This window comes from Felis catus, chromosome C2 (assembly GCF_018350175.1).
Source record: "Felis catus isolate Fca126 chromosome C2, F.catus_Fca126_mat1.0, whole genome shotgun sequence".
Classification (NCBI taxonomy): domain Eukaryota; kingdom Metazoa; phylum Chordata; class Mammalia; order Carnivora; family Felidae; genus Felis; species Felis catus.
Genome location: NC_058376.1, coordinates 28,046,302 through 28,065,632, shown reverse-complemented (window position 1 = coordinate 28,065,632; position 19,331 = coordinate 28,046,302). Strand labels below are relative to the sequence as shown.

The 19,331-nt window shown below is 37.9% G+C and overlaps 1 long non-coding RNA gene across 1 annotated transcript; it reads right to left on the bottom strand.

Moving 5' to 3' along the window:
- Window positions 1-13,977: 13,977 nt before the first annotated feature.
- LOC123379789 lies at window positions 13,978-15,774 on the bottom strand. Its single transcript, XR_006584661.1, has 3 exons — window positions 15,701-15,774; window positions 14,943-15,052; window positions 13,978-14,135 (listed from the first exon to the last, which is right to left on the bottom strand). It is a non-coding gene; the product is annotated as an uncharacterized LOC123379789 (long non-coding RNA).
- Between the last annotated feature and the right edge of the window lie 3,557 nt (window positions 15,775-19,331).

Genomic DNA, 19,331 nt, shown 5'->3' with positions numbered 1-19,331 from the left:
GCTCCAGGCTCCATGCTGTCAGCATAGGGAGCCTGACACGGGGATAGAGCTCATGAACCGTGAGATCATGACATGAGCCCAAGTTGGACGCTCAAATGACTGAGCCACCCAGGCTCCCCTATAAGATGTAGTTTCTGACCTTAAATGAGCATATAAGGTATGATATCACTAGTGTGATAGAAGTATAAAGAGAGGCGCCTGGGTGGCTCAGTCGGTTAAGCGTCCGACTTCAGCTCAGGTCATGATGTCACAGTTAGTGAGTACAAGCCCTGAGTCGGGCTCTTGCTGACAGCAGCCTGGAGCCTGCTTTAGATTCTGTGTCTCCCTCCCTCTCTGCTCCTCCTCCGCTTGTGCTCTTTCTCTGTCTGTCAAAAATGAATAAATGTTGAAAAAAAATTTTTAAGAAGTATAAAGAAAATATTATTCAAGTTTGCTCATTTCATTTAAGGCATGTTTCTTCCACCCTTCCAACTTGGATAACACTATGCATCCTTTACATTTCAGGTAACACATCATTTCTCTAGGAAGTCTTCTCCTCAAGGGAGGCATTCTCTCATGTGTCTTCATAGCATCCATATGTCACCTGTCATTTTGCCCTTATAGTAATCCAATTACAGTGGTGTGATCCAATTTTATAGATGAAGAAATTGGTAGCAACTACAGTTATGAATTGAGAAACTATTATGTGTAAGGGGTATACTATGCACCCTACATGCATTCTATCATCAATTCACAACATAATTATGAAGTAGTAGCATTACTAATGCAATCTTTTTTTTAAGTTTATTTATTTATTTTTTGAGAGAAAGAGTGTGTGGGAGGGACAGAGGGAGAGAGAGAGATTGAGAGGGAGAGAGAGAGAATCTCAAGCAGGCTCTCCACTGTTAATGCAGAGTTCGATGCGGGGCTCAAACTTGCAAACTGCAAGACCATGACCTGAGCCAAAATCAAGAGTCAGACGCTTAATCCACTGAGCCAGCCAGGTACCCCATTACTAACCCAAGCTTAACAAACGAGAAAGCTGAGGCTCTGAAATGGTGAGCAATTTCCCCAAATGTTATATAAGCAATGAGTTTTGGAGCCAACATTTGAATCCAAGTCTGACTCCAAAGCCATGGATTTTGGTGTTCTTTACTATATTGCTGACAAGGTTTATAAGCAGGTCATGATTTTTAAAAGGAGATGATAACCCTTTACACTATACATGAATTATATAATTTCATCCACGAAAGATCTCCTTGTGATTGTTCAAGCTAATAAATTATATTTATGTGTAATCAATGTAACTATTAAAGCTTTTGAGGATACTCATTGGGAAATCATAAAAAGAGTTGAGATGAGGGATGTCTTTTGGTTTACGTGTATTCTTAACGAGTCCTAGATTAAAAGGCTTTGTCATGTAACTCTTACCAACTTTCCTCAGAGGATTCACCTTTGAGAATTAAATATACAGAGATTTCTCACCGGTATAACACATCTTTAAGAAAATAGTGACTTTTATTATAGAGAAGAGGCAAACAGTAGGAAGTAGGAACATATTTCTGGATTTGGAATTAAAGAGTATAAAAAAGATTTTATATTAACTTATATTTGTATTTGAACATGTAATGTATAAAGCAATACATAAAAACATAAAACATATTAAACATGACATGAAATGAAACCTGACATAAAAAAAGACACATATATCAATGGAACAGAATAGAGAGCTCAGAAATAAAGCTAAACATGACATGAAATGAAACCTGACATAAAAAAAGACACATATATCAATGGAACAGAATAGAGAGCTCAGAAATAAAGCTAAACATATATGATTAATTAATTTACAACAAAGGAGCCAAGAAAATACAATGGAGAAAGAACATTCTCTTCAATAAATGGTATTAGGAAAACTGGACAGCCACATGGCAAAACAATGAAACTAGACTACTATCTTACCCCATGTGTGAAAATAAACTCAAAATGGATTAAAGACTTGAATGTTAGAGCTGAAACCATAGAACTCCTAGAAGTAAACATAATCAGTAACTTCTTTGACATTGGCCTTGGCCATGAGTTTTTAGATCTGACATCAAAAGCAAAAATAAAATGTGGGACTACATCAAACTAAAAAGCTTCTGCACAGCAAAGGAAACCATCAATGAAATGAAAAGGCAACCGATTGAATGGGAGAAAATATTTGTAAATCATATATCTGATAAGGAGTTAATATCCAGAAGACATAAAGAACATAGACATCTCAATAGAGAAACAAACAAACAAAAAAATGGGCAACAGATCTGAATAGACATTTTCCAAAGAAGACATATAGGAAAAGATGCTTGACATGCCTAATCATCAGGGCAATGCAAATCAAAACTACAATGAAATATTACCTCACACCTGTTAGATTGGCTGTTATCAAAAAGACAAAAAATCACAAGTGTTGGTGAGGATGTGGAGAAAATGGAAATCTTGTTCTCTGTTGGTGGGAATATAAATTGTTGTAGCCACTATGGAAAACAATAAAGAAGTTCCTCAAGAAATTAAAACTGAAACTACCATAGGATCCAGCAATCTACTTCTGGGTATTTATCCAAAGAAAACAAAACCACTAACTCTTAAAAATCTACATAATCCCATGATCACTGCAGTATGTTTGACAATAGCCAATATACTAAAACAACCTAAGTGTCCATTGTTGGATGAATGGATAAAGAATATATATATATGTATATATATACAAATATATATATACAAATATATATACATATATATATAACAGAATATTATTCATTTATAAAAATAAATTGAAATTTTTGCTATTTGAGACATGGATGAACCATGAAGGCATTATGCTAAGTGAACTAAGTCAGACAGAGAAAGGCAAATACTATATGATCTCTCTCATATGGGGAATCTAAAACAAAACAAAACAAAACAGAAAAACAAGCCAAGGTCGTAGATACAGAGAACAGTTTGGTGTCGTCAGAAGCAGTGGTTGGGGAATGGCAAAGGGGGTGAAGGGGATCAAAAGATACAAACTTCCACTTGTAAAATAAATAAGTCCTGAAGATTTAACGTAGACCATGGTGGCTACAGTTTATAATACTGTACTGCATAATTGAAAGGTGATAAAAGTAAGTCTTAAGAGTTCTTACCAGAAAAAAAAATTATAACTATGTATGGTAGCAGATGTTAACTAAACTTTTTGTGGTGATCATTTGGCAATAAATACAAGCATCCAACGATTATAGTGTATACCTGAAACCAATATAATGTCACATGCCAATTATAGCTCAATTAAAAAAAAAAAGAATGTGGATCTGATTGTACCCATGTGATAACAAGAAAGGATGCGATATTTATGAGTCTGCCCACTCAAGATGAGGCTGGCTATGACTGGTAAGTATTTTTTGGTATGGGATAATGACACAAAAACTATAACCATTTAATTATTAATTTCTCACAAGAAGCCTCAGTCAGATTCAGAAGAGTGACTCTCATGAAACGTGAACTTATCCAAGCTCATCAACAGGCAGTAGGAAAAGCGAATGGTTTCTGCAGGTCTAATATGCCCTGGTGCATAGCACACACACCATCTAATGTGAAGTTCACAGTAATTCTGCAAGGCCAGTGCTGCTACCCGTCTTTCCCAGATTAAGTAACTGAGGCTCAGAGAAGTTGTTTAATGTTTATTTATTTTTGAAAAAGAGAGAGAAGGAGAGAGGGAGAGATAGCAGTCACGAGTGCACATGAGTGGGGGAGGGGCAGAGACAGGGAGCCAGGGGATCCAAAGTGGGCTCTGTGCTGACAGCAGCGAGCCCTATACGGGCCTCAAACTCCCGAACTGCGAGATCATGACCCAAGTCGAAGTAGGATGCTCAACTGAGCCACCCAGGTGCCCTTCAGAGAAGTCATTTAAATGGCTCCAGCTTCAGAGCTGGTTAGGTAGCAGAGCAACAATCAAGGGTAAATCATACCCCGTCCCTTGTGCTTTTTCTACTAGACTATTTCCAACCTCAAGATTCCCAGCCTCTGGCCCTTTACTTAAAACACTGGTTCAATGTGTGGAGACACTGGATGCTTATTTAGAGAGTTTAGTCCTCTTCAGTAAGAATCAATTCGTCAAGAACCAGAGTGAACTCAAAAGCTCCATTCGGGGATGATACTGGCATAATCACCAAAACTGGGCCCTCCTTGAACTGTAATAATGGCCACAGTAGTAAAATGTTCTTCTTCTGATGGTCAGTGTTTCTTTGAGATAATATTCCACCCTGCCTTTATTAAGAAGTTGTGTGACATCTCTTGTGACCTCTGACACCAGCTGTGACCTTTCTGTGGGCTGCTCAGGGAGCACCGGCGACACGAAGCATTTTTACTGTACCATTCCATGTTCTATGGCTCTGAAACAAAAATGAAGATAGTGTGTGTCCTTTGTAAAAGCCTACAAAATCAAATTATCACATTACTAACTTTGTCCTAAACGAATTTACATGGTTTTGTGCATGATGACAAGAAGCCAAGCAGAGCTTATAAAACTTCCTGTAAGAATCTGTAGAAAAACGGAACCCTGGGAGTAATTTAGAAGTCAAGTTTGTGGCCAGTTTGTGGGAACAGAGCACCTTCCCCAGGAGAGTCCTAACAGAAGCTTGGGACGACCAGAGGCCAGCCAGAGACTATTCTAAACTTGATGTTTCCTAAAACCCCTCCCAGATGAACCCTGGCTACTACATCATTACCTCTTGGGACCTCCAAAGTACGTTAAGTACGTTAGGTATGTTCCTCAGGAAATACCAACACGCCTTTTGTTTTCCTCCACTATCTGCTTCTTGCTGTGGTCCTTTTAACGTATGTGTCCACATACTTCGACATCACATGAGACTTTGAAAACGCATCATCCAGCACCTTGTCTTCCTCTGTAGCACCTCCTCTCCTCAGTTCCACCCTCCCCAGCACAGTCCAGACCCCACTATTGGTGGAAAGAAATTAATCTGCGATGGCAAAGGCCAATCAAAACCTCAGCAGTCCTGAAATCTCCGAAGATGATCTGTTTGCATCCCTTTACCCCTGTGTGGCTCATGTGCTGGCCCTTCATTCTCCCCCTGCCCCCCCACACACACACCTTTGCTCACTACTAGATGCAGGTAACTGTGGAGAGTGGGACTTTGGGTGAAGGGGCCCCACTCTGTAGCTGAGGCCAGCCCTTGAAGGGGGTGCCAGCTGGAGGCTTCATGCTGACCACCTGTCTTACAGCTGGGCAGCATGTCCTTCTGTGGAAGAGAATCAGGATGGCACATCCAGGGGACGGCCATCCTTGCCATGGCACCCCCAAAAGTGTACTCTTCCCTACCAGGCACAAATTGACACCTACTGAAATTTCACCTTCCAGATATTAATTTTAATGCAAGTGCTCCAGAGACGTAACCCTTTACTGGTACCCTGCATTGATTTCTCAGTGAACCAACTTCCTTCCCTTCCCAAGAGAATATTTAAAAGGAACCAAGAATGCATCAGACACAGAGCCAGAGAACGTGGTGCCGTGTGGGGCAGTGAGGGGCATAGTGCAGCGTTTTCGGGTTGGGTCAGTTCCTGGTTTACAGATGGGGAGACCATGGCCCCAACAAGGGAGGTGGCTGAGGCAGGGCCCTCCAAGTGGTGAGGCCAGAACTGAGCCTGCCCCTCCAAGCTCTTTCCCTTACCTCCCTCACCCAAGCACATTGAGGCTTGTAAGGCAGTCTACCAGCAGAGACGCGGTATTTCTCTTTCATGTGCAAAATGGTACCTGCACCCTGAAAGAATCATTTTGGGGGGCTTGGCTTGTAAACAGAATAGAGCTGTGGTGCCAGGGGAGTGAACTCATTGCTATGCGTACATAGTCTGTGAGGAATAATGGTTTACTAGTGTGGGAAAAACCCAGAACAAGCACTCTCCAGCTTCCCTAAATCTTACTTCTTCATTGCTCAGGTGGGGATAATGAATCCCGTTTGCTTATTTCCCAGTATGGCTGTGAAATTTTAAGAAGAGCTAGTGAGTAGACAGTATATTCTTATTTAACAACAGGCAGGCACTTTATTTTAGAAATTCTTTTAAACCTGGTAATAATTAAAGTATTAGAGAATCAGGACAGCCTGGGTTCTCACCAATCTGAATGAAATCCAACTATAAATTCTGATCTAGCTACCCCGTCAGTGTCTACTGGGTGAAAAGCAGGCTTTCTTTCAGGGTTAAGATTACTTCCCAACCCCCTTCGCCCACCACACACATATATAATCTTATTGTTATGACATTGCTGGAATATGTTTGTCTTATTGAAGTCTGCTGGGCTTAGAAATTACTTTGGACTATTGTGCAGCTATGCTTTGTGTTTGTCTATTGGATTTATTTTATTAAGGGCAATTTCTATCTATTGGACTCTTCATAAATGATGTTCCTTCCAGGCTTGTCAACCCCATTTTCTATTGAGCGTTTGATATGCTTCAGATACTTACAGGTTTAAAATTATTTTTAGCACATAAATATTTAGAACGGAAAAAGATGCTCTAATAAAGGCAACTATGAAAGCAAAAGTAACAACAACAATGGTAACAAAACAGCAAGTTATATGGAAAGCAGGTGACACTAAAATAGCTCATGGCCCAGGCATCTCAAGAGAGGCCCTGACTATTGGCACTAGATGTTGATCCTTCAGTAATTACAGAGCTCAGTGACCTGGGAAATAATCGGCAGTGAGCAAGCTTACCTCAGTCATACTTCCTACCCCCCCCCCCAAAACTTGTGCTCATGCTAGCTGGGGGCCCTGAGCTGGTTTAAGTCCTAGCAAAAATCTCATACCAATGAAAATATTTACATAATACAGGGTATTTATCTTGGCTCCAAAGAAAGCTAAGCATCTTTCTAAGTTCACATGGCTTTAAAGACATGCTTAAACTTGAGGTATTGGTCTGATGGAATGACCCCACATTGATGTATTTGTGGAGATTCAGGATTTGTTTTTGTTTTTGGTAATAGTGATTCACTACCTTTAACATCTCATACATTCTTGTACATTTATGAACTAGGAAGGAGTAGGGAAGAGGCACAACTTAAGGTCTTTGTCTAGTTTTATGCATTTGTTAATCACAGCACTGTAATGCCAATGGGCGACCTGCAAGGAATAATTATCCTGCTATCCTTCTTGTAAAAAAAATTTAATGCAAATGATCTGTTGAGAGTAAGGACTGAGCTGTGATTGTTCTGGATTCTTCTATTCTCTCCTGACTTCTCAATGAGAGCCGTGAAAGAAGTTAGGAGCCAGAGTGTGGCCACAGAGAGAAAGTATATTGCTCTGGCCTCGTTAACACAGTGTTCAAACCAAGTGAGTCAAACAGTTTAGAGAAATAATTCCCTTTTCAAGTCCCAAGTTAGATAGATTTGTAAAAATTACCCACAATCTTTGTGCCAAATTAGGTAAACAATAAAAAAATAGAGAGCTAGTTCCTCACCGCTGAAAGATAAGAAGTCTTGGGGCGCCTGGGTGGCTCAGTCGGTTAAGCGTCCGACTTCAGCTCAGGTCATGAGCTCACAGTCCGAGAGTTCAAGCCCCGCATCGGGCTCTGTGCTGACAGCTCAGAGCCTGGAGCTTGCTTCAGATTCTGTGTCTCCCTCTCTCTCTGCCCCTCCCCTGCTCATGCTCTGTCTCTCTCTGTCTCAAAAATAAATAAAAACTTTTAAAAAATATTTTTAAAAAAGTCTCAAATTGCGGGAGAGGGAGAGAATCAAGTTTAAAATAGTAATTTCCAAACTTCTGAAATTTATAAAAAGTGAGTGAACGTGGTATTGAATGTGTAGGTGTAATTGCTTTAACAATCAACAAAATCTTCCAATTTAAAAATTTTATGATTCTAAAACTCATTCTATGTATTATCTTTCCTTAGAAAGATGTTTTCTCTCTGGTTTCTGTAGAACTTTCCTTTAGGTAGAAAAGAAGTTCTCCTCCTCTTAGATACATTCTTTAATCTATCCTTCATGCACTCATCAGGCATTATCAAGCGGACATTCCGGTACGCGAAGATCAGTTGTAACTGTTTCTCGTCCTCAAGGAACTTGCCACGTAGGCAAAAATGGGTCATTAATTAATTCATCAATATTACTTACCAAAAGTTTCACAAATGGAAGAACATTCTCTACTTTTATTGTTACACCAACATAAGATGTCACAGAGAGCTAGGAAGATTCTAGCCCAATCCTCATCTCCAGTGGAGTCTAAAGACATTTCTTTTCAGAGTGGTGACATATTTCCATGATGCCTATGTTTTTATGAAGGTAGCTTATCAGTACATAGATTCCTTGACACCTATAAATGTTCAAAAATGGGGATCAGCACCACAATAAAAAGTATATATTTTTTTTTGGCAGAGCATACAGTATAATCAGTAGAGCATAGAATGGCTTGTCATTTTAAAAAATATGTAAGTCACGCTGACAGGGATTTAAAACAAAATGTCTTGGTCACTTTTAAATAATATAAGTGATAAACTACCTGCTGAGTAATTACTGGGTTTTTTGTTTGTCTGTTTTTTGCGGGGTTTTTTTGATAGTTACATAGTTTAAATGGTTCTTAATTTTAAAATATACTTTTCCCCAAGACATTTAATGTTAAAAAGTGGCTCTTCAGCATGTAAGAGAGTACCCTAAGTACTTTTCATAAGAATTTTTATAATAAAGCAGCATCCATTTTAAACATTGTTACTTACCCAAAAGGTCTTAATGGGTTTAGTAGCTTATCAGATCAATAATCAATGTTCTTAAAAGTCACTTCATTCAAATTCATGTAATTTGCATTATGAAAAGATCTTATATACATATCTACATCATAACTCCTGGTGCTTTCTTCATAACTATTTGTGTCCCCAGTATCATCCTGTGCATCATTACAATGAAAATATTTTTAAGACCAATACTGCTATAATATCAAAAGATTTTGTTGCGTAAACAAGTATATTGGAAGTCACCTAAGGCTGTGACAATACCACTAAAATAAAAACATTCAGTTGAGTCTTCTTTCTTGTAATTTTCTTGATTATGAACTCTAACGGATCAACCATTGTGTGAAGAGAACAAGGAAATTCAAAAAAAAATTGTAAAACAGTTCACAAGAAAATACTTGTAGTATCTCAGGTGTCTGTTAAAATGGCTTATATGGCCTTTGTTAGTCCTTATACAAATAAAAGGAAACTAAAGCCACCACGGCAACCCCAAATTATTTTAGAGTCTGTAGAGATGAGTCTGCCGTGAGCTTTTCAATATTTACAGAGTCAACTGTCACCTTATCACAGTTTTATACAACTGGTACCAGTTCAACACCACACACACATCAAGGGCCTTTGAAAAATATGTATTCACTTATATATGGTATCTAAAATACAAAACAAAGACACAAGCAAAGCAGAAATAGACCCATAAGTGCAGAGAATAAACTGGTAGTCACCAGAAGGGAGAGGAAGTGGGGGGATGGCAAAGGGATTTGGAGTTATAAAATAGATAAGTCACAGAGATGAAAAGTAGAGCATAGGAAATTGAGTCAGTAAGATTATAATAACATTGTATGGTGACAGATAATAATTACACTTACTGTAGTGAGCATAGCATAATGTATAGAATTGTAGTTTTGTGTTGTACACGTGAAACTAATAAAACACTGTATGTCAAGTGTACTTGAATAAAAAACAAAAGACTACACACACATACACACACACACACACACACACACACACACACACACACTGATTAGACCTGTCCCCAAATCTCCAATTTATATTCCGCTTCAGCTTATGTGTTGTTCTTTGGGTTTTGAAAGTAGCAAATATCAAAACCTACTTCTTTTCTGGGTCTATCTTTGAGATGCATTTTGACTTCTCTGAGTTTTTCACCTAATTATTACTCTTTTCCCCAAAACAAACAACCTGCAATTTGATACAATTAACCCCTTTGAGTTTCCCATAACCAAAACATGTATATTGATATTTGTCCCAGACTGTAATAAACTTGTGCCCTGCTCTGCCTGCCCCACTCCACCCACAGGGAACCCCTAACAAGCAACTCTAAACCTTAAGAAATCTCTGATTTCTGGTTACGGTGTCTTTAAGGATTATATAAAACTTGGAATTCTTTATCTGGTTTTTCCTATTGTTCAAAAACAATCTCCTGTGAGGGATATCACACACCAAAAAGAACAAAGTTGTAAAAATATTTGAGTTTTTAATGACTTTCTTTTAACCTACCCTAACTTCACCCCAAGACCAAACTTTGTAATTGATGGCCTTCTTAGAAATGTTATATTATCAGTTCCTCCTCCCTTTCATTTACTTCTCCCTTTTTATTCCTTCAAGAGCCCTGTAAATCATATGATTAACTTTCAAGCCAAGACTGGTTGATGTGAGCAAAAGAAATCTAATTGGAGTACAATCGCCCCCCTACTGCTTTTAACATTTTTTTGTGCATCTAAATGTGATCTGAATTTCAGATATGGTTTTCTATTTGACATTTATTTTCCTCGAGCATATATGTGCTGCATCCTTACCTAAATTGGGTTGTTATCTTCTTCTGCTCTTTTGAGCTTAACACTATAAATTAACCATTATCCTGCTTAAATAAATTCCTTTGCAGATTTTATGTATATAGAGAGTATTTCAATTTTATTCAAGAATAAATATTGAGTTATTATGTCCCATAGAGTAATGTATCAATCTTTGAGAATAAAAACTGACAGTACAGTGTCAAAAGGATTTTATTCTTAATTTTAGAAATAATATATCGAAGCACCTTTTTCACTTAAGGAAATATATGGTCATTGTATCAGTAAAATAAAAAAAACCACATTTGGATCTGAGAGAACAAGAATTCGATATTTGAAATATGTTGTTTTAAAACTAGAGGTAAAGAAATCCTTTGGCAAAATAACAGTGAGTGTTGGTAGTTCTTGAGACGGTTGTTTTGACTGGACATGGTTTTCATGCTCAGTCTATGGGTTCCCTTCCGGCTTCCATTACAAAGTCAATTCTCCCATCCCAGTAATCATCTCTCTTGTAATTCATGGATTAAAAATTAAAGAATCATTACTATTGTGTATTTTTATACTTAACAAGCTAAAAGAAATCCTTATTCAAAGAAAGAAAGAAGTATGTACCTTTAAATCAATAATGATGCAGAAATATCCATGATACCTAGACTCCTTTTCAAGAAGCAGCAGGGGATTTCGGCGACATTAGAAAGGATTACAATATATCTCAGGGTACAAGGTGAGAAAGAGACAAAGTTATAAGTACCCAAAGAACCACAGGGAAAATTGTTTCATCTGATTAGACAACGCGTGAAACAGTATTAGTGGCTTTTTTTTTTCCTTAAACTGTGTAAAACTAAAAATTTGCTACTTCTTTTTGCTGTTAAGTCTCCATTTCCCCATTTTACTTTTGGAATTTATACTAATTCCAATAATCTGGAAATCATGGCCAAGTTTGAGAGTTTAGGTAACAAAAGACGTGGGAATTTGTTTAGGGTTACCCAGGCAAAAGTAATTCTTCTACTACCTGAGTGCATATTTCTGTTGTTTAACAAAACAGATGCTGAAAAACCATTACTTGGCCAATGAGGTAGATTTATGGTTTCTTAGGAATCTACCACATGGGAGCATGGGGTCTTTGTGGTTAAAGACATCTATATAACAATAAGCCAGTATCACAAAGCAGGAAACAGACCTTGGCTCTCTTCAATTCGGGGTTATTGGGGTTTGGAGAGGGAAACTTATGCCTCCTGCCAGACACAATTTTTAAACATTTACAACTTGGTCACCCGTTATCACTTTAAACCACTTTGTCCCTGAAGGGTGACACTTGTGTGGCAAGTCATATTTTATTACTAGGTGAAAACTTTTTTGAACGAGTGAAAACATTTGTCTTTAATGGTGATTAAATGCCTGACAAGTTAGAATCTTTAACAGAGAATGAAATGAGCTAAGTGCAAAAACAGGTTTCTAATGCTGCTTCCCAAAATAAAGAAATAACAAATGAATGAAGGAGATTAAGGCACCAAGTATTTCTCCATCAGGGAACCCAAAACTTCTTTAAAATAAGTTTAATCATTTTTTCATAAAACTCTATAAAATAACAGGACAGAGCTATCCCTCCAATGCAATATATGTAATTACCACCATATTGATCATTTCTTTGCTTTTGTTTTTTTTCTGATTGTAGCTTGCTTTCATTAAACATTTTTACCCCTGGTAAAAAATATATATATTTCCTATACTTCAACAGATACTTCTTTTTATTAATCAGTGCAACCTTTCTCTTCAATTCAGTAAAGGACCCATGAAGTATTTTTAACTTGGTCTTTTATTGAATTAAATCTATTTGAATGGAAACAAAATAGCAATTAACCCCCTATGAGATCCTTTGTACAAATCATAAGATTCATTGTTCAGAGTAACTTTTGAGGTTATCTTCTAAGACTGTGGAACTTACCATTGGTTACAAAAAAAAAAAAAGAAGATAAAAGATTTTCTAAGTTGTCAGTATTTGGAAGAGGAAATGAGAAAAAAATTCATGAAGCAGATAATCATGTTGAATGTGGACAGGGTTGAAACTCATGAGTAAATACGTAGCCATTCAGGACATACCCTACATTTCTTTCCCTTTGGAATTCTTGGCTACATTAATTAAGTGAGCTTAATCTTCCACTTTAATTGCTACCTCTCTAGTTTGTTTTGCAGCCAGAAAACCCTGACCTAGGAGTTTAAACATGTGTTGTTGTTGTTGCTGCTGCTGAGAAGTAGAAGTTCTGGCTTTGCCATTAGCTCCGGCTTTCATCCCAGAGGAGGTAATGGACCTAAATCTAATTATTTGTAAAGCTTGCTCAGATGATTGGTGGATGATAAAGCAATATATACCATTAGTCATAAGGACAGTGGCACGAGAAATGAATCTGATAGGTAAGCCAAAATTTTGTGAGTAGAATTTTAGAATTCTTTGAATAGTGCTATTAAAATTGGCAAAATGCATTGATTTAGGTTGAAGTCCTTTAGTTTTCGTGGAACCCCTACAAAACTTTATTTCTTACAACACTTAGAAATTTCAGTGTGCTATAATAATTTTTCTCTTCTATCGGGTAGCATCTTCCTTGAACGTCAGACCCATGCCTGATCTATATTTCATCTTCATGCATCTAGAATTCTGTAAGTATTCAAGGTAGCCATTCAAACGTTTGTTGAGTCCACAGCCCATAGGGCACCCTTTTGCAAATTGGGAATAAAAGCACGCCTCCTCTAGGAAGATGCCACACTGCATTAGTGTGGTTGAAGTGAAAGTACTGTTTAGTCTTAAAACACCCATGTTCCTTGAGGCACCTGCCTCTCTTGTCCCCATTAATTAGTCTTTTTGAAGACTTTGAAATTAGTCCCATCAATTCAGGAATGAGAAAGGATGGTTTTACCATAGCTTATTTGAAGGAAAGTAGTTCCCTATGCCAATGTTTCTTAAATTCAGGTTCAAACAATGGATTAAGTCATTGGTGGGAAAAGTCCCATAGCATTCAAGTCTCATTTTTAGTATATCCAAAAGAAAATACATAATGTGTAATTTTTTTCTCTTCAAATGTTTGGAGATGAAATTAGGAGAATAGGATAGTTTAGGAATGATGGGCCCTTCTATAATTACCTGAATGTGCGTAGTCAGAGGGCCCCATGTTTTTGTGGAAGACTATGTAGTTGTTGCTGTACTTAAAACAACCTGTAAACTCATCATCAGCATCTCAAAAGTTATGAAAACTCAGAGCTAATGACCATACTAAATTTTGGCTGAGCAATCCAATTTTGTGCCGTGCTAGATCTATTCTAGAGGCAATTAATTTTATGAAGTGAGACTTGACTCTGAGCAAAATACCATCAGATAAGTGATATACATATATATATATATATATATATATATATATATATAGGGATGTCAATTCCTTACCTTTTTTTTTGTTTGATTGTTTGTTTTGTTTGTTTTTCCCCAGTAGAAATACATTTTGTCTTGTTGAAAAACTGGATATCAGATGTCATAAATTATTTAATAGAATGTTGGAGACAAAAAGTATCGTCAGTATATCTAAATTCTTGCAGACAAATGGCCTCTAATCTGAAATTCCAAAAATAACTTTATCAATTTATTAACATTATTTTGTCAGTGCTCAAATTTAATTTTCTCTTTTCATACTCAGGACCCATTGTTCACAGCCAGATATTAATATATATATATTATAAATACAATATAAATATATATAAATATAAATGTATATAAATATAAATATATCTAAATTATATATAATATATAAATCATATATTATATATAAATATAAATATATATACATTTAAATTAATATGACATTAAATCTATAAGGATAATCAAGGTTTATTAAAAATATATGACAAAATATATAAAAATTTTGAGAATGGAGCATCCTTCAAAGATCCAACCCGACCATTTATATACAAAACATCAATGACAAATTTTTCAGTTATTTACTTTGTTATAGATTACCTTTCTATATGGGTTCATTTTCTAACTATAAGAGTTAGCATTATTAAATGGAAAATGGTCTTCAGAAACATGCAAGTACCATCAGGAGGAAGAAGATAGAAACAAACTAGTGGCTTCCCTCACTACCAAAATTCTTACATTTCAAAAAGACCTATTGTTCAAAGGCCAAAATTGTCCCCAAATCAATAAACAGAGGTTACCAAGGCTTAGTCATCCACAGTACAGTGGCTTGTTCAATAGGAAAGGGATTCGAAACGGAATAAAAAGAGACAGCGGCCATCTTATCCTGGCCCAATCCTTACTCACCCCCCTTCACCTAGGCCAGTACATGCCAAACAGCCACCAAAAACAACCAATAAATGAAAGGAAACTCAAAGGTCACTCGGGGTCATTATTTTCACATACCTTTGAATAATGAGAGCATCACATGTCAGCTAGAGGAGAACAAAATGTCACATTCTCCAGCTAAAGGTCAGCCTCGGTCAAAGGTCACAGAAGGGAGGCCAGGAAATAACCTAAGAGGTTAGGCCGGGTGCACAAAGAAAGGTCACCAAATGTCAATGAAAGCATGCAGCTGTTTGGAGATGAAACAAGTGAGGCGCCCTTTTGTGCTGACATCGGCTAGAAAAAATGTCTCTGCTGACATTTTTTTTTAAGCTGGCAGTTTTATAGGACATTGACATTAATGTACCCAACCCCGAATTAGCCTTTTTAAAAGCAACAGTTTGGAAGTTAAGTGCAGCAGTTTCCAAAGAGTCAGAATCATGACATTTTTATTTCAAATGATTAATCCAGCAATGGACTTCTAACACCAAATTTAGATTTCATCTGAGCTCTTTCATCGTGACAATGTGTTAGAACCAGGCCTGAGGACAGGTAGTAATCAGTAACCAGTATTTTCATATTTTTAAGAACTGTTATTATTCTTTTAACTGAAAGGTGCTTGGAAAAGCCAGCCTGTTACAGGGTAAGAAGATATGAATGATTTCACATTTTACTGAGCTTGGCAGTTGGCAGTTCTTAATCTAGTAATAAAATCCATTCAAAGGAAAGAAAAAGGACTGACACATTTGCAGTTCCATTTTAAAGGAATTTGTGCAGAACATTTGCAGGCTCAATCCTTATCTGAGTATGAATCCCTTTTTTAAACTGATAATTCCCACCTGAAATGCCAGCTCTCCGAGTAACAATGTTCAGAAGCGGGGTAGTTCTTCCAAGTATTCTCCGACACCAAACTCTGCTGGAGAAAAGTTCAGGAAAAACAGGCACTCAATTTATTCAGCTACTTAACTTTCACTTGATCCCCTACTAAGTTTCAGTTTTCTGCGGGCCTGTGGGTCTGGTTGAGACACACACACACACACACACACACACACACACACACACACCTGATACTGATCCAGCATTAGCAGCTGTTTCCAGACAATGTTAGAACATTCCACATCTATAAACATCCTTTACTAATTCACGGGCACAAGACCGTGTTTTAAATACATGATGCATTTACTTTTCCATCCTCAGGGTACCGACAAGTGGTCCCAGTTTATGACTTGGGCAGCTCCACGTTGGCCCCAAATTATTTTGAAACAGTTATACCAACCACCTTCTTAATGCCACCTTTTTTTTCAATTCTACATGTTCTTTAAGGAGAGAGCATTGTGCATTTATATACAAATTAATAATAATACAAGTTTGCATAGAAAGAAAACTGTAGAGCCTGTTTTAAATGCAAGAGAAAACTCTCCATAAATATCTCTGTTCCGGATTCTTTTTCTTGTTTGTTCCTTCATAAAGATCCAGGGAGACTGCCAAACAATAATGTTCACCCCCGGATTATTTCAGGACTCACCCAGAGGTAAAACTACCTTCCTACCTAATGGACCCTAGACATATGAAGCCTGTCAGGAGAACATCATAAATCGTGGCGATGGGAAGGGAGGGGGCAGGGAGAGCTACACAAACCTTTTGCACTTAGGAGAAAGAGTTATTTAACACATCAGGGAAGTGCATTTAATAAATGAAGTCAGTGACTTGAACATGTCATATTCGATCTATACAGAGGTTGCTGAACTTTCCTTAAAAAGTCATTTTTATGCTGGTTGCTTTTCTTATGAAATTTTCTACACCTCTAGTGTATGAAATGGATGTGTAAGCAGCTGATTGAGAAATGGCTAAGGTCAAAGTTAATAAGGAAAGCAGAAGGTCTGAAAGCTGGCTGTCTTCTTTTCCCCTTAGAGTTCAAGAGGCTCCACATGATTTGGGCATGACATATTAGTGTTTCTGACACAAAGCTTTTTTTTTTTTTTAATCTGCTTTCAAATAACTGATACTTGGGCAGTAGTAAATGTAGAAGGTGTTCTGTTGTTGGAATTACGAAAAAGAACTTTCTCTTTATTTTTTTAACGTTTATTTATTTTTGAGAGAGAGAAAGAGACAAAGTGCGAGCAGGGGAGGGGCAGAGAGAGGGAGACACAGAATCGGAAGCAGGCTCCAGGCTTTGGGCTGTCAGCACAGGGTCCGACGTGGGGCTCCAGAACTGGGAGATCATGACCTGAGCCGAAGTCGGACGCTTAACCGACTGAGCCACCCTGGCGGCCCTAAACTTCCTCTTTCTAATTCCATCCATGGGCCAGTCTTTTGTCTTTAAAGGTAGAATGATGGAAGGGCTAGTTTGGGGGGATCAAATATTACTTCCAATTGTCAGGCCCATACAAGCTGCAGGATGTAGAAACTGCTGAGGAACAATGAAAAAGGTGGGCATTTAGCATCAGGTGCCCTTTTGGAACACACACAAAAAAGCAAAATAATCAGCAAGTATAGCAACACATACCAAAGAGCACAGCTAGTTTCCAAAGTGCCTTTGTATCCCCAGGAGTCTTTCTGGATCCCTTACATTTTAAGTTGTGAGCATCTCTGGGTCATTTTGTCACATAAAAAAAAAGTGTAGCATCCCCATCAAATCAACAAATGGGTTTGCTGCCTCGTACAGGATTTAATTGAAACTTGGAACACACTCAGTGAGGTTCATCAGATAAACACGTGCCAAATTTAAGATTAATATTTACTCTAAAATGGATGCTATAGCTTTTCTGAAAAACTACCTCCTTCATCTTTAGATGCGATAAAGTGTAGCTTATTTGATGCTCTTGGACTTTGAAACAGAAACCACACTTTGCAGAAAACAAACATAACCCTGAATGCCACAAAGAAAAAAAACTCACTTGAGTTTAGAAGATTTGCAAATGCCACAGTTACCTTACTTAAGGTACGATTGACAAAAAAAAAAAAGAAAAGAAAAAAGAAAATAGAAATCCTAGTACTTAGAAACTTGTATTTGCACACTTATATGCAACTTATTCTCTAAATGCCTTGAAATAATTGCCTCTTCTGCTTTATATTAACTTGACATATTTTTTTTGTCAAGTCATGGTTCTTTTTCTAGTATCTGAAAATGTGCCAAACTAAATGTCAGTGCCTCCATAAGGAAGATTTAGAGTTCTTTTTAGAGCAGATAGAAGCCTCAAATGACAAACATGCTTATTCTGAATGTCCCTCCTGCGGGTGTGACTTGCCTCAGAACAAGGTCACAGAACAACATAGCAGAGAGACCTACAATTTGTTTGACTTGACATTCCCAGGTATTTCCCTTTGTTACCCCTGTGTCATCATTCTGTGCAGAGAGAGCAAGGCAGGCGCTTTCTGTCGGGTGTATCTGGCCGGTAGCCCTACGTACCACAGAGAGCTGCTGTGAATTTCACTTTATGAAAAGTACCATTTGACTTTATTGCTGTTAAAGCATTGCAGGGGCAAGTTCTGAAGTCTTTCCCCGGGCCAGCCTCTGGCTGAAAAGTTCACCCCATCCTCCTCCTGGAACAACTCTTACCTAGACTTTTAGCTGAACTTTAGCGACCACGCACTGTAGCAGAGTGGCTGCTGTGACAGGCAAGGTGGGAGGTCCAACCAAGGCGCAGTCTCCTTGCGGCCATCATTCCTAAGGTAAGGGTAGGGAATGAGAGACCAGAAGTAGGAATGTTTTTGCACTCAGTCAACCTTTACTATTTACCTAGTAGAGGGCAAAACCAGTTCTCGGCATTGGGAATATGAAGTCATGAAGTCATGTTTCCAATGTTCAAGGTGTTTAACAGAATAAACTAAGGCTGGAACCCTCTGCCCTGAAGGTCCTAGAGATGCTGCCTACTATTAGCCTTGGCTTCCCTCTTGGGTCACCATGACCCTGGGCACCAAGGGGACAAGCATTTGTCTCAGTGAAAAGCAATTTCCTCCCTCCCTGACTCATTGCTCTCTCTTGCCTTGACCTCACACAGTGTCAACACTGATGGTTTGGGACACATCTAAGGTAGAATTGGGGAGCTTAAGGCTATAATCTCTATATAATATATGAATAGCATAAGTTTTTTTTTTCCGATTCTTAATGAACTTAACATAAGTTCCTGAGCTATTCTCCCTTAGGTACATTTCCTTGATCTCATGGAATTCTAGTAAGTGGAAAAGGACATTCTCTCAGACTGTTCTCAGTCTTAGCAACAAGGCTTGGCACCAAGGAGAGCTTCTTGCCCTATTCTTTGGCTCCCCTCTTGACTTTATATCACAGCATCTGAACCTCCCTGCCCCTGCCCACTGTCCACTTGTATGGCTTTGGCTGGAGACTATCCCTAGTCCTCTTTTCAACCTACTGACTTGACTTTTGTGACCTACCTATGCATTTACAAAGCAATCCCAGCAGGTTTCCACCACACATTTCCAACACTGAGAATGACACTGATTTTGATATGC